This window comes from Salminus brasiliensis, chromosome 10, assembly GCF_030463535.1.
Source record: "Salminus brasiliensis chromosome 10, fSalBra1.hap2, whole genome shotgun sequence".
NCBI lineage: Eukaryota > Metazoa > Chordata > Actinopteri > Characiformes > Bryconidae > Salminus > Salminus brasiliensis.
Window position 1 is genome coordinate 4,234,265 of NC_132887.1, and position 14,636 is coordinate 4,248,900.

Below are 14,636 nucleotides of genomic sequence, written 5' to 3' on the forward strand. Positions count from 1 at the left end.
CTCACAACTCTGCTACTAACGGGGTCTCTCATACTACAAAACACCTTCAGATATCTTGTGGAGTCCATGCCTCGAAGGGTCAGAGTTGTTTTGGTAGCTCAAGGGGGATCTACACATTATTAGGCAGGTGGTTATAATGTTATGGCTGACTGTCTATATAAAGTCAGTGTTTTCCTGAATGAACTTCCAAGGCAGGAGCAGCTGCGAGTGCTGACAGTAGCTGCAGTGGATGCTCATGTTGTTCACTCAACAAAACAATGATCACTGAAAGTAGATCACATCACTAAGCATCACAAGCTGGAAGATGGAAATTAGATAGCTAACTCCTGCAAAGCATCTTTTCTCCCTTTGCAAAGCATCTCTTTGTACATCGTCCTCGACCAAACTCAACACAGCCAACTGAAGCTGAGCTAAAGCAGGTTCTGTTTCGTACCCAAGTCCCCTGATTGTTCTTTTATTTGGTTTATTATTATAAAAAAAAAAAAAAAAGTTGAATAAAATCACTGATGAAGAAAGCAGAAATTCGGCACACAACTTAAACACGCTGTGATTTAATTTTCTTTATTTTTATGTGTTTATTTATAAATTTTAATTTATTTTGTTTATATGGACAAAACAGAGGTATAACGACAGAACTGTGTAATGCTGCATAACATATTTGTGGAAAGTCCTGTAATATTACTCATACCCTTTTATTATTTGGTATTAACATAGAATTTAGAAACTTAGTATTACATATATTTATTTATATACTTGTATCTTTAAAACAAACAAAAAATATATACATCATGTTTCCTAATTCATTTATTATTATTATTATTATTATTATTATTATTATTAGTGTATTGTTGGTGTTTATTCTTTTTGCTTGGGGTCCCATAAATGTTCAGAAATGGCCCTGGCTGCTTTTAAAGCTATGATGTTTATGTTAGTACTGTGGGGACAAAACCTTCTCTTGTGTTTGTGACTTTTTGTAGAATCAATACAAAAATATCAGCTTTTAATTGTGTAAAATGTGCAAATGAATGATCGGAAAAGCTCTAAAATGGTTATATTAAAATTTATATTAATAAAAATAAACATTTATATTAGAAAATTAAAACAATTATATTTCTCACTGCTCAGTGAAGTTAATTATTATTTTACTTATTTACAAATATTTTATTTAATTTGTTTTATTATATTTATTAATATTTATTACAAATATTTTTAATAAGATAAAATACAGTTTTTAATTAAAACTTTTGCTGAAACGAAAAAAAATCCCACTGAAGGGAACCAAAAGTGGTTGTTCTGTGGCTCCTGTATCAGTAAGAGTGTATCTGATCAAGGTCTTTATTAAACTGTGTGTTAATCAGTGAAGCACTTGGACCCTCCACTTGCTTGTATGAAAGCTGCTGTACAAACAAAGGCCTGATTGATTGACTGATTGATTGATTGATTGATTGATTGAGTTCAGCAATCGGGCTGTAAATGAAACAGTGTTGAGGTCCAATCCCCATACATTGCTGCCATACACAGAGTCTTCTCCCACTGTCTGGGCATCTGTTCCCTGCATCCGTTCGCCCAGGTTTCAGAGGCTGTCACTTCCAGAGCTGCGGTGCGTTCAGGCTGAGGCTGGAGAGATGAAGCCTTTGTTAAAAACATCAGGTAGAGTGTGAGGGGTGGGTGGGTGGGGGGGTTAGGGGTGTGTTGGCACAGCGGATTTCGGCCCCATGCTGCTCTGTCAATCTGCCCCTGCCCTGTACCGAGGGGGGCAGAAAACAAGGGGCACAATCCTGCATAAAAACCCAAATCACAGCAGACGAGGGGGGAACGATTGTCGCTAAACACATCTCTCTCTCCTCACCTGTCAATCAAGACCTGTCTGAGTAATTTAGGATTCGTAAGACGGAGCATTTGAATCTGAAAGTGGTGAAAAACAGCTGCGCTTTTTAATATGCATAATAGAGCGTGACCTGGAAGGGTGCGATAAACATCAACAACAGCCACAGAGTTTCATTTCAGTCTTCTGTTTTAAAGCAATTAAAGACATCTCTTCAGAACCGGGAGTGTTGCACAGCAACAAATTCATAATCATCAATGAAACATTACATTTACAGTATATATAGAAAATTGTCTCTTCATCATATTAATTGAATTGCATGTCTGTAAAGGGAATTTAATGTAGCTGAATATAAACTGCACCATAAATAAATACTAATTATACTCTCTATTAATGTCACAGGTAGGTTATTCAAATCCAGTTTATATATATATATATATATATATATATATATATATATATATATATATATATATATATATATATATATATAAAACATAATCTGATGACCTATTTTATCATTCATGGACTCATATGAGTCTGTTGTTCGGTAGCTTCGAGTTTAAGGTAGACTGGACACATTCTGGTCTCTATAATAGCCAATAAATAGGCAAATATATAAATATGTAAATAAGGGCTGTCCCAAACAGCATTTCACAGGTTCAGGAATACTGATTGGTATTACTGAACCAGTTCCCAAATAATCACTATTTTTAAACTCCCCTTACAAACAGTGATATTTCACAATTAGACTGTTTGGACAAAAGTATTGGGACACCTGCTCATTCGTTGTTTCTTCTGAAATCAAAAGAGTTAAAAGAGTTTCTCCTGCTTTTGTTGGAGTAACTGCTTTCTACTAGATTTTGGAGGACCATTGCTGTGAGGATTTGATTGATTGCATTCAGCGATGAGTGTTAGTGAGGTCAGGATGTTGTTAACCAGCCCACCTCCATCATCCCCAATTCCCACTGCTCCACAGCACAATGCTGGGGGTCTCTATCACCAGATGACCTTATGTATATATATATATATATATATAAAATCCATCTATAATGGATTTATTCCTAACATAGCATCACTGTCAGACAACAGCCTTGCATTTCCTTTCTGCTGTTCGACACAGTGTGAATCTGGCAACTGTTTTTTTACATTGTGTCAGAATTTCATAATAAATGGACCAATCGAAATGCTCCAACATGACTTGTGTGAAAACTTTTTCCACTGACTTCCATTGAAAGCCGATGTAATTGTACATTTTCCATTTTGGAGATGATGAAATGTGTTGTAGCTTAGGCTACAGACACTGTGGACTAAGCCTCTGAATACTAAACAGAGATATACTATGTCCAAATATTTGTGGACACCCCTAATCCTATAATACAGGTGTAAGCTGTATTGCCAGTAGCAGTGGAAGAACTGTGTTCTCTGGAATGATGGACAGTGCTTGGGGAGTTGGGGATGATGGAGGTGGGGTGGTGATCATCCAGCATCCTGACCTCACTAACGCTCTTGTAATCGCCGAATGCAACCAAATCCTCACAACAATTGTCCTCCAAAATCTAGTCGAGACATTAGAGATGGGGATTTTAGAAGAACCAGTGAATGAGCGGACGCCCCAATACTTTAGTCCTTACAGTGTACGAATAGCAGCACACTCCAGAGCTGAAAGCGCCTGAGCCGGCCCTCGTTTGAGGTCTGCTAACACACACAGCTTTTATATTCAACCACACACCTCGCATTACACTGCAAAACCAGGCACTTTCTAAAAATCCTACGTGGGCTTCAATGTACAGCCTCGCCGTACTAAATGCAGTATCAGATAGGAGGTAAACAAATGAACAGAGTAAATCACGGCCTCTTCATCCTCACATATGTTTCCCTTCCCACGCGCTGTTTTTCTCTCCTCAGCCGGGCGAGCGAAACTCCAAATGCAGTTTTTTCTTCAGCCGGATGATGTTCTGCTACATTAGCACACACACAGGCGTGAACAGTGCAGGGAGAGAGAGAGAGAGAGAGAGAGAGAGAGAGAGAGAGAGAGAGAGAGAGAATGAGAGATCGAGTATTAGAGAAGATAGAAGCCTTGCAAACAGGATTTACTACACACCTCTGTATCAACACAGATTTAGCCAGAGAACGAGAGAGAGAGAGAAAGAAAGAGAGAGAGAGAGAGAGAGAGAGAGAGAGAGAGAGAGAGAAATAAGAGGTTTGGAAACCGTTCTCTTCATTTCTAGGTGATTCACATTTGGAGTGGGCTCGCGAAATTGCTTTATGGAAAGTGGCGAAGGCCTCGGCGGAAACATTAGGCCTGAAACAGCGGGGAGGCTGCTGCTTCATTAGGGCGAGAGGCTTCAGCTTTATTACAGGGATTTGGAGTTTTATGGTTATCATTATTTGCAATAGAATTATTATTCTTATATATCCGCTAGTCAGCTGTTTGGGTGGCGAGGCAGGGAGCCGGAGGGAGGGGAGCCGCCGTCTCCTCTCCGTCACGTAGCGAGAAAGAAGGAGAGGCAGCCGTCGCGTTCGCCGCACACAGCTCGGAGATCCTGCTCAGGAGAGTCTTCTGGATTTCAGTCAGGAACTCGTCCTGTGAAGGACAGAACAGCAGAAAGACAGCAGCAGCTAGGGTTAGAAAACAGGAACCGTTGAACAGAAAAGCCCATATTTTTCTCCTCTACCCTAAATATAAAGACCTGGTGTCTTTCTCAGTTCTCAGCTCTCAGTAATCCAACAGTGAAGCCACCAGGAGCCCTACAGGAGGTCCTCCTAACCTGCCACCTTCCCAGCCTGACACACGGCTACGTTCCTACCTCGCTTATCAACTGTAATTTAATAAATCTCCCCATCTACAGATTGATTTAGGGATCTCAGACACTGCAGAGTTGCTAGCAGTTGCTACATGGTCACTAGGTGGTTGCTATGTGGGTGCTAGGTTGCTATAGTGGTGCTATGACATTGCTATGATGTTGCTATTTCGCATTTTTAGATTATTTGAGAAATATTATGGATTATTGTTATGATACAATAAGGCTATGTTTTATTATTATTATATAATTATTATGGATTAATTAACTAATTTCTAGCTGGAATGTATTTGTTTTAAGTAATTAAGTAAAATATCTACTGGAAGGGTCTTATTATCCCTTTGGTGGTAATTTGGCTTAATTTAAGAAATAATAGCTAATTCAGCCTTTGTGAAAAATTATTGCTTATTATTATGTGCCAGTGAAATAAAATACTTTCCATAAGTAAAAATACTCAAAACAAATAAAAATGTTTAGAATTGAGTTTAATACTCTTAGATATTTATATCAGATATTTAGACTAGATTTTAAGCAACACTATGTAGCATTTGCATTTGTACCTTAATATTAAAGCTTTAATATCACTGGAATTCTCCACTGACTTTAATTAGGAGAATAGCATCATTGTTGCTGCTACTCCGGGTTCTGTATTTTTCAGCTTGTCCAGAAAAATGTGTCCTTTTAGGGGTGGCTCAAAGCGCGAATTACACTTTGCGACTGTAGGGGGAGCCTGGGAGCAGAAAATGGGAAATTTCTATAGCATTGCTTTAAAAGGATTCACTAGCTAAGATATTGTTTTTGCAGAGGAAAATTCTAACCACAGTTACGTTTATAAAAGCCAATAAAAGAGAAAAAACATCCAAGGGGGTGGATTTCATAGGCACTACATGCACACACTGCCAAAAAATCATATCTCAGTTTTTTACTTTTAACACAATGTGAATCTGACAGTTACTCTTTACATTGTGTCCATATTCCATGATGAATGGACCAATAGAAATGCTCCAAAATCTTTTTTTTACATTGATTCCATTGAAAGTAGCTGTGAAGTTGCTGTTTCGGAGATACAGGTTTTTGTTTGTGCGACAGAGATGATATATATTTATATATATTTTTCCAGAAAATCATTTTTGACTTCATATATGAGAGAAAAGCAGCAAGCGCAGAAACACAGATGCTTCTGGCTCTCATGTTGAATTTGAAGAAGAATGAGGGAAAAACAGGGAAAAAAAGAAGTCCGCGGTGGGGAATCTGGTGGGTGGGTAGCTGGCTGGCGGACAGCGTTAGCGACACACGGTTCCCTCCTCATAAATTATCACCAGGGATGATGAGGCCTCCGAAGCCACCGGTGTGATTTCAGTGGGCGGTGGGGATGGACCCCGCCTGGAAGTGGCGCTGTCCCACGATGCGGAGCGGCCGACCCCGGCGGAGCGGCAGCCTGTCTGCAGCAGAGCAGTTAATAAAGAGATTGATTATCGGCCTGTCAGGAAGTGACAGTTGGACAGGGCCGCGCTCCGTGAGTGACAGAGGGCACGCTCCGCTCACAGCAGCCACGGGCTCCAGCAGCAGTGTGTGTGCCACCACAACACACACACTTGCCCGCGTACACGCATCCCCACACACCCGTACGCTGCCAACGCGGCTGCAGGGGGGAGGGGCCCCACTGCCAGCACAGCCAACGCCTTCTGGAGCAGCGGCTCTGGGGCTCTGCATACACACACACACACTTATACACACACTGCCAGAGTCAGAGTTCAGCACAGACACAGCCTGCGAGCTAAACTTCAGCTCAGATAACACACACACACACTGTGAACAAGCATTGTACACACTGTGCTTAGGCTTAAGACAGGTGTCCTATGCAGTACCGTGAAAAGGTCAGCGCACCCCTCATCAGGAAACACAGACACAGAAGACTGACATCAGGGGCATGAGTGTTCAGAGCTCCACTGTTACCTTCATTACACACCTCAGACTCACCCTCACTGGTCCCAAAAGCATGCCACCTGCCTGACCTGTTAAACATGGTGGAGGTAGCGTTATGAAATCTGCAGGGAGATGGTGGTCAGGTCCATTATTCTTGGAGAGCTTCAGAAGTTTGATTGGTTTGTTTGCTTTAATCAATAAGAGCTTCTTGATCATTGAATCTCTCAGGAAAAGTGCTATTTATCTGATTAGGAGAGTGGATGGTGGTCTATGAGGTATTGCGTGGTTGTTAGGGGTCCCATTTTCTGTGCATTCTTCTCTATCTACCCTCGTCAGAAGATCCCCTGGATACGAAGAACGTAATGGCTCTTTTGACTAAAAAAAATTGAATAACTAAAGGGAGCTGTCTGATTCTGTCTGACGTCAGACTAGTACTGTACACTATTATCATTGATATTTTTATGCAGTAATGACTATGAGACAATACAAGCGAGGAAGGACTGCTTTAATGTAAGGGGTTAAAACAGTATGCAGTCCTGGGACTGGCCACCAGGGTTTGCAGTCATATGTCTCTTCAATTTTGCATTAAAATTCCCATTTAACTGTCAAATCTGAGAAGAGGGAAACAGTTCAGCTCGTGGTTGGTCTGGCAGGTGTGGCCTAAGAGTCCAATAAATGGACTTTGGACCCGATAGCTCCTGGTTCAAACCTAGACTGGCAGGAAGTCACTCAACATTCACATCTGAGGTACCCTTGGCACCTAATCTCCAATTGCTGGCTGCTCACCAAGGTGGCCGCCCACCGCTCCAGGTGTGTGTTCACACTGCCCCAATTCACTAGTATTTTGTGTGTGTGTGTGTGTGTGTGTGTTTGTGTGTTGGATGGGTTAAATCTGGCATTAACATACACTACAATGACAAAAGTATTGGGACACCTGCTCATTTATTGTTTCTTCTGAAATCAAGGCTATTAAAAAGAGCTGATCCTGCTTTTGAAGGCTTTCTACTAGATTTTGGAGGAGCATTGCTGCAAGGATTTGATTGCAATTAGCGACAAGAGCGTTAGTACGGTCAGGATGTTGGATGATGATCATCACCCCACCTCATTATCCCCAACTCCACAACTCATCCCAAAAGTACTGGATGGAGCTTCACCATTCATCATTCCAGAGAACACAGTTCTTCCACTGCTCCAAAGCTCAGTACTGGGGGCTTTATACCCCTCTAGCCCACGCCTGGCATTAGGCAGCATGGTGCCAATAGGTTCATGATGGTTATCTGCTCCAGAGAGTCCTATTCTTTTGGCAGTACTTCTCCACAGGGACTAGACAAGCTGTGTGTGTGCAATAGCTGAAACGTAAAGTAGCTGAATGCCTTTATTAGAACGAGAGTCCACAAAAATGTGCACGTATATGGTAGCAGCTTAGTGTAGCAGCTATCATGCTGATGCTCCACTGGCTGTAACAGGGAGAACAGTGTCTCCGTCGTTCCCAATCCGGGCACTATGGCACTGTGATGGAGCTCCACTACTACAGAACTGTGTAACGTTGCGTAACCTGAGTCATATTACTCCACATATTAGTCCACATGCTTCTCTACCTTCAGATCAAGCTCCTGGATCTCTCAGCATGTCAACAAATGCATGTGTACAGCTGTCCACAAGTGGGGCGCTCAAAGTGTGATTTGTATTTACAGCAGTGGAGTAAAAGTGAATTACACTCCCTGTAACTTAACTGTAGGGGGAGCCCAGGAGCAGAAAATACCAATTCTTGCATACTTGCTTTAACTTATTATTAGAAATTCAATAAACTCAACATTTTAAGGCCCAAAACTGTAAACAGTTAAACTGATTTTACAGTGTATTTAATTTAGTTGTAATTGGACTTGAGTAAAGTACAGTACAGTAAAGTACAAAGCATCTAATCTATAGTCTCGAAGTACGATCCGATTTGCTTGCGGTGCTACGTGACCTTTTATGACCTCTCTCTCTCTCTCTGTATATATATCTATATATCAGTGCAGTGTAAAACTCCTGCATCTCCCGGGCCGGTTTGATTCTAGGGCCATATGGATTAGCAACAGTACACATTAAAGAGGCAGGAATGGTGGGGAGGCGTTTGGAATTCTCCTAATTAATGATTTAGCACCTCGTAGGTACACTCGCACACTCAAAGGCATGCACACACACTCTTTTCCTCGCTTGGTTCGGCCCTGCTTTGTCTGTCCCCTCGGCTGAAAGCCTGTCTGTGCGTTACGCTGCAGCGCCGGCTGACTTCGTTTGAAGTCACGCTTGTCTGTCTCCTCGGTGGCGCGCTTGTCCCCCTTTTTTAATGAAACATAAGCGTTAATAGCGTCACCAGGAGAAGCAGGTGATAAAAGCCGATCCGGAGAGCATGCCTGTTTCCTGCGAGCGCACTGTTCAAACAGCGCATTGTTCAAAGACAATGCATGCAAAAAAGACGCACGGGGAGGGTTTGGACGGGGTGGGGTGGGGTAGGGGGGTGTAGAAGAAGGGGGGGGGGGGGAGAGGAAAGCTGCGCCCTGTCTTCAGTGAGATCAAAACAACTCCCAGGTAAAATATACAATGAAGGGTCTCCTGATCTGACCAGCATTACAGATGAGAGAGGGGGGAGCTGTCTCCCTGACATGTTAGAGAGCGTGAGAGCGACGGAGAGAACAAGAGAGGAAGGGAGGGAAGAAAAAAGGAGAGGTTGAACCATCGGGCCTTTGCAAAAGTTTGCAGCGAGGCACTCGCAGTAACACCGTCTTCTTCGGGGCTTATGAATGCATTCATGTAACTTTCCTACATGCATTACAGATGTCGAATGAAAGCCCGGGTGAACAGATGTTTACCTGTTTTACACTGAGTGTGAGAAATGCTGTCCAAAGAGGTTGCAGAGGAAGACATGTTCAATCAGGGGTGCAGATTTGGTCTGACAGGTCTGAAGCAACATAGAAACTGTGTATAGGTTCCTACACACTCATGAATTCCAATGGTTTATATGCTTCTGGTGTGGCGCAACGGATAACACCTCTATCTACTGGTGAGACCCCTAACACTTCATTGCCCTACAGCTAACTGCTTTTTTTTTTAGCAGATTTTCATCAGTTTTGAGCAGTTTATCATCAATAAACACCAGCGAACCAGTTCCACTGGCAGCTGTAGCAGCAAGCCCAAGGCGTAACAGTGCCTCCGCCATGTTTGACAGAGGATGCAGCATGCTTCAGATCATGAACCCTTCCTTTCCGTCTCCATACGTCAGGTAATCCTGGTTTCATCTATCCAAAGAATCTTGTTCTAGATCTGGACAGACTAGTTGAGATGATCTGAAGATCAGCAGTGAGGGAGGAGTTCAGTGGTGGGTGATAGCAGGTCTCTGTTCACACTAAGTTAGAAGGCATGTGTTTGAGGAAATGTCTTAAGAAATGGCCAAATGCAGCCACAAATAAAAAGCTTAAAAGTGAGGTTTAGGGCTCTGGGTGGCTCAGTGGTCTAAGGCACTGCCACTATGGCCTGGGGGTCATGAGTTCAAATCCACAGGCTGGAATCCCGAATTGGCTGTGCTCTCTCTCGGGGTGGTAGATGGCGCTCTTTTCCTCATCACTCTTAAGCCATGTTGGCCAGCACAGGCATCTGTTAGCTGGTGTGGTGGAGCTGGGCACTCGGTGCATTCCTCTGAGCGTGATGGCTGTCTGGTGATGCCACATCGGTGGCATTTTAAAAAGAGGACGTATTGGAGGAGACATGTGTAAGTCCTTACCCTCCTAGTGTTGAGAGTATTACTAGGGGGAGTTAAGATACTAACCAAAGAAGTGGGCGTGACCGAATAATGTGCCCTTTTTACAGAAGCCAGAGCGCATTCTCGGTGATAAGCCTAGCAGTCAGCCACTGGAACTCTTTGATAGTTTCTGTGATGCTGGTGAAGAGGAAACTTCATGTCAAGCACGGCTCTTTTGCGTATATAAACCTATGGTTTAGGAGCATGAACTGTTCAGATGAACGTCAGATAGACTGTAGGCCATATTAAAAGATCACTTCACCTGCTGTGTGAGTGTAGCCTAATATCATTGGTCTGTTTGAACCATACAATATAAAATATCTTACATTTGGCCTCAGTTTGACCACCATCACAATCTGCCCCTAACCCCAGTTCGAGTATGCTTATTGGGTCCTAACACTAGCGCGACAAGGCTTATGTAGCTAGCAAACAATGCAAACTTGTGGGCACCAGTCAACATGTGGCTAACCACAGCCTAAATCATCACATGGTCTCCTTAAAGTATAGACATGGGTTTAAACAATGTGATTAGGGGCCTAAAAATCAGCACAGCGATATACACACAACGTCCAAAAATTTGTGGACACCCCTTCTAATGAATGCATTAAGTTGCACCCATTGCTGACACAGATGTGCAAATGCACACACATACACAGCTTGTCTAGTCTCTGTAGAGAAGCCCTGCCAATAGAATAGGACACTCTGGGGCAGACAGTAAACATGAACCTATTGGCATCTTGCTGCCTAATGCCAGGCGTGGGCTAGAGGGGTGTATATAAAGCCCCCCCCCCCAGCATTGATTCAGCTGTGGAGCAGTGGAAGAACTGTGTTCTTTGGAATGATGGATGGTGGTGCTCCATCTAATACTGTTTGGGATGAGTTGGGGAGTTCTCATTATCGCTCTTGTCGCTGAATGCAATCAAATCCTCACAGCAGTGCTCCTCCATCTAGTAGAAAGCCTTCTTCCCTGGACAGTAGGGACAGTTTCTCCAACAAAGGCAGGAGATATTATTTTTTAACACCCTTAATTTTGGAAAAAGCAATGAACGAGCAGGTGTCCCAATACTTTTGTCCCTTTCTAAAAGAATAAACACATAGCCAGAGCACTTTGGTTCATAAAATGTGTGTGTGTGTGTGTGTGTGTGTATACGTAAGTCCCGGTTTATAGATAACAGTGTGCCGTAAGGTGTCAGGGGTCGCCACACCATGCGAGCAAGTTTCCGAGCCTGAATTCTATCAATTTATGCAGATAACAGCGTGTCGTTCAGTGTTTCTTGAAAGCGTGGCTCACTCCAGGGTATCTGCAGTAATCTAAACTGCTCTAATACGTGCCTTTTGTCTCGTCCCGACAAGAAAAGAAGTCTTTTTCGCACTTGGCTGGGCTTTATGCTGATCAATACAGGCTGCGGTGACAGGAATATCTACGAGGAGGAACGCAGACGTCTAGCTATTCGGAATGAAGACGAGGAAAAGGAGGAGGTGGAGGAGGTGGAGGAGGAGAGAATTTCGCAGTAGAGGAAAGGAGCAAAAGAAGAGGAGGAGGAAGAAGAAGAGGAAGAGGAAGAGCGAGAGAGAAGGCGACACAGATGGACAAGAGGCTTTGTGGTGTGGGCTCCTGCTGGCACGGTGCCCACCAGCACAGACTCCCTTTGTTTGCCAGGCTACTAAACTAATAGAGATAAAAGCAGGTTCCTGCTGGCCCTGAATTATAAAGTCATTAACGAATACAAATAAGGCAGAGCGCGGAGGGCCGGCGAGCGGGCCCCTCTCTGCCCAGCTGAGCGCTGAGGAGAGCGCAGAATTTCGGAGGATTTTCATGCAGGTCGGAGGTCTACGAGCGCCGCTGGCCTTTGTGCAAACAGCACAGCCGGTGCCAATCACGAGCCGCTGATTCTGAGTGTGTGTGTTGGAGTGAGTGAGTGTGTGTGTGTGTGTGTGTGTGTGCTGACTGGTCCATTATGATCCATACATATTTATTCCTGTAAAGAGTGATAAACTATAAAAGATTCATTCCATCATCAGGGATCCTTATTTATTTATCTTCCCACAGTGCACACGGTGTGTGTGTGTCGGTGTGTGTGTGTGCCGCTGTTCCAGTGTCATTAGTGTGAATTTATGCATTTTACTGTTGTTTTTTTTTTTTTGGAGGTGGGGGGGGGGTGTTTTGGAGCTCCTGTTTTCATGCACTCGGTACAACCCATCCTCAGCGTCTCCTCTCCTCCCCTGTGTACTCTCAATATTATTTAAGGTAGCCTCTGTCGCACAATGGCAATGGAAACCGGAGTGGTTTAAGGTGCTCTCCCGGAGCTCTGGGCTTGGCAACTAAACTAGCTCATTTGTTAGCGCTGCATACCCTCAGACAGCCTTATGAATGGAGGCACTATCCAATTATTACAGGGGATAAAACTAGAGCTCCGTCAAGCTGTAGCAGAATCTATTACCAGTGTGTGTGTAAGTGTGTGTGTGTGCGTATTTGTTTTTATATGGTTTCTGGGCAAACATACCCACGCTGCTTGTGATGAAAACACTAGAAGAACAGTGCTAGAAAATGGGTGTGATTTTAGAACATGTTCCTAAAGATTTGATGTCGCTTAAGCGGAAGATTCTTTTTGGTTCTTGAGGTTTTGATCAGTACTGATGAACATCACACATGACATAGCATATAAAAAAGGGGCTCGTGCATTTATATGAATTAAGAATAGTATTTAAAAACTAATACATATAGGAGATATCATCCTGTCCTATCAAAGCAAATCAGATTTAATTGTATCGCTGTTGTTGTCACAATGCAGCTTTACATAATCAGTAATTCAACAACACTATTCCATCCTATTATATTATTCTATATTATCTTTTATATACTTATTATGTGTGTACTTATAGATAACACTGATTATATATACCCTATGTGTAATGTACCTGTATGCAGTGTAAGTACTGTAATATATTATCACAGTATCTATCTATCAATCTATCAATCTATCAGTCAATCTGTCTATCTATCATTCTATATATCTGTCTTTAGATCTGTGTGGTCATGTGGTTATGTGCGTATATATATATATATATATATATATATATATATATATATATATATATATATATATACATGCTGTTTCCCATGCTTCAACCTATCATGAATCAGGCACTTGTTCTTTATGTCCAAATGTTTTTATGATGACTGGACCAATAGAAAGGTTTTTTACACTGACTTCCATTGAAAGTCTTTTTTTCCCTTCTTACACAGGTTCTAATACATCTGGGCTATATTATTGTTATAATACATATGGATCATATTACCATAGCAAATAAGTACTTATTTATACATAACACTAATTATATATACCATAAGTGTAATGTACCCATATGCAGTGTAAGGACTATACTGTGCTGTACAATATCTATCTATCTATCTATCTATCTAGATATATATATATATATATATATATATATATATATATATATGTGTGTGTGTGTGTGTGTGTGTGTGTGTGTGTGTGTGTGAATCTGGCAGTGAAAATGTCATAATGGATGGACCAATAGATAGACAATACGCTGACTTCCAGTGAATCTCCTGTAAAGTACATTACTATTATATATCTACACATTTCCACATACATGATAACTTAATACATACGGGACATATTATTACTACATACACGCCACACTTATAGGACATGTGTGTGGAAACCAGCACCCATATGCTGTCTGAAACCGCTCAGCAGTACAGGCACGCTGCTGTTCTCCAGTGTTGAACTTTCTTTCGCAAGCCGCCACCTTCCGCAGCCTCCTGACGCAGACCCTGATATCCAGCATCATGAACGCTCCCCACACTCTAACTCTCCCTGTGTTTAACGGTTACCTCCTCAAACCTAAACTGGAACAGCGTTCAGTGTCTCTGTCGTGTGTCTGTTTGCATTTGTCTGTATGCGAGTGCAGAGAGAATGAAAGCGAGAGTGAGAGAATGTGTGTGTGTGTGTGTGTGTGTGTGTGTGTGTGTGTGGGATGAAATTCACTGATGAAAAAGGCTACTTTGGAAACTCTCTGATAATTGGCTTCTTAAAAGGGGCTCATTTTTAACTATGTCACCGCGGCTGCTGGATGACAATTAATCTGTTTTCCAGTGTTTTCTTGGCATCTGTGCCAATTACTTTATATGCTAATATATGTAAATTACCAAACATTTCAGATGCCAGTAACAAGTAGGCATGTACTGCATTTTATTCTCACTTAAACAAATACATTTAATCGTCACCATCAAACAGTACCGCTTCAAAGCTTGGTATTTTTACAGTTATTTTTG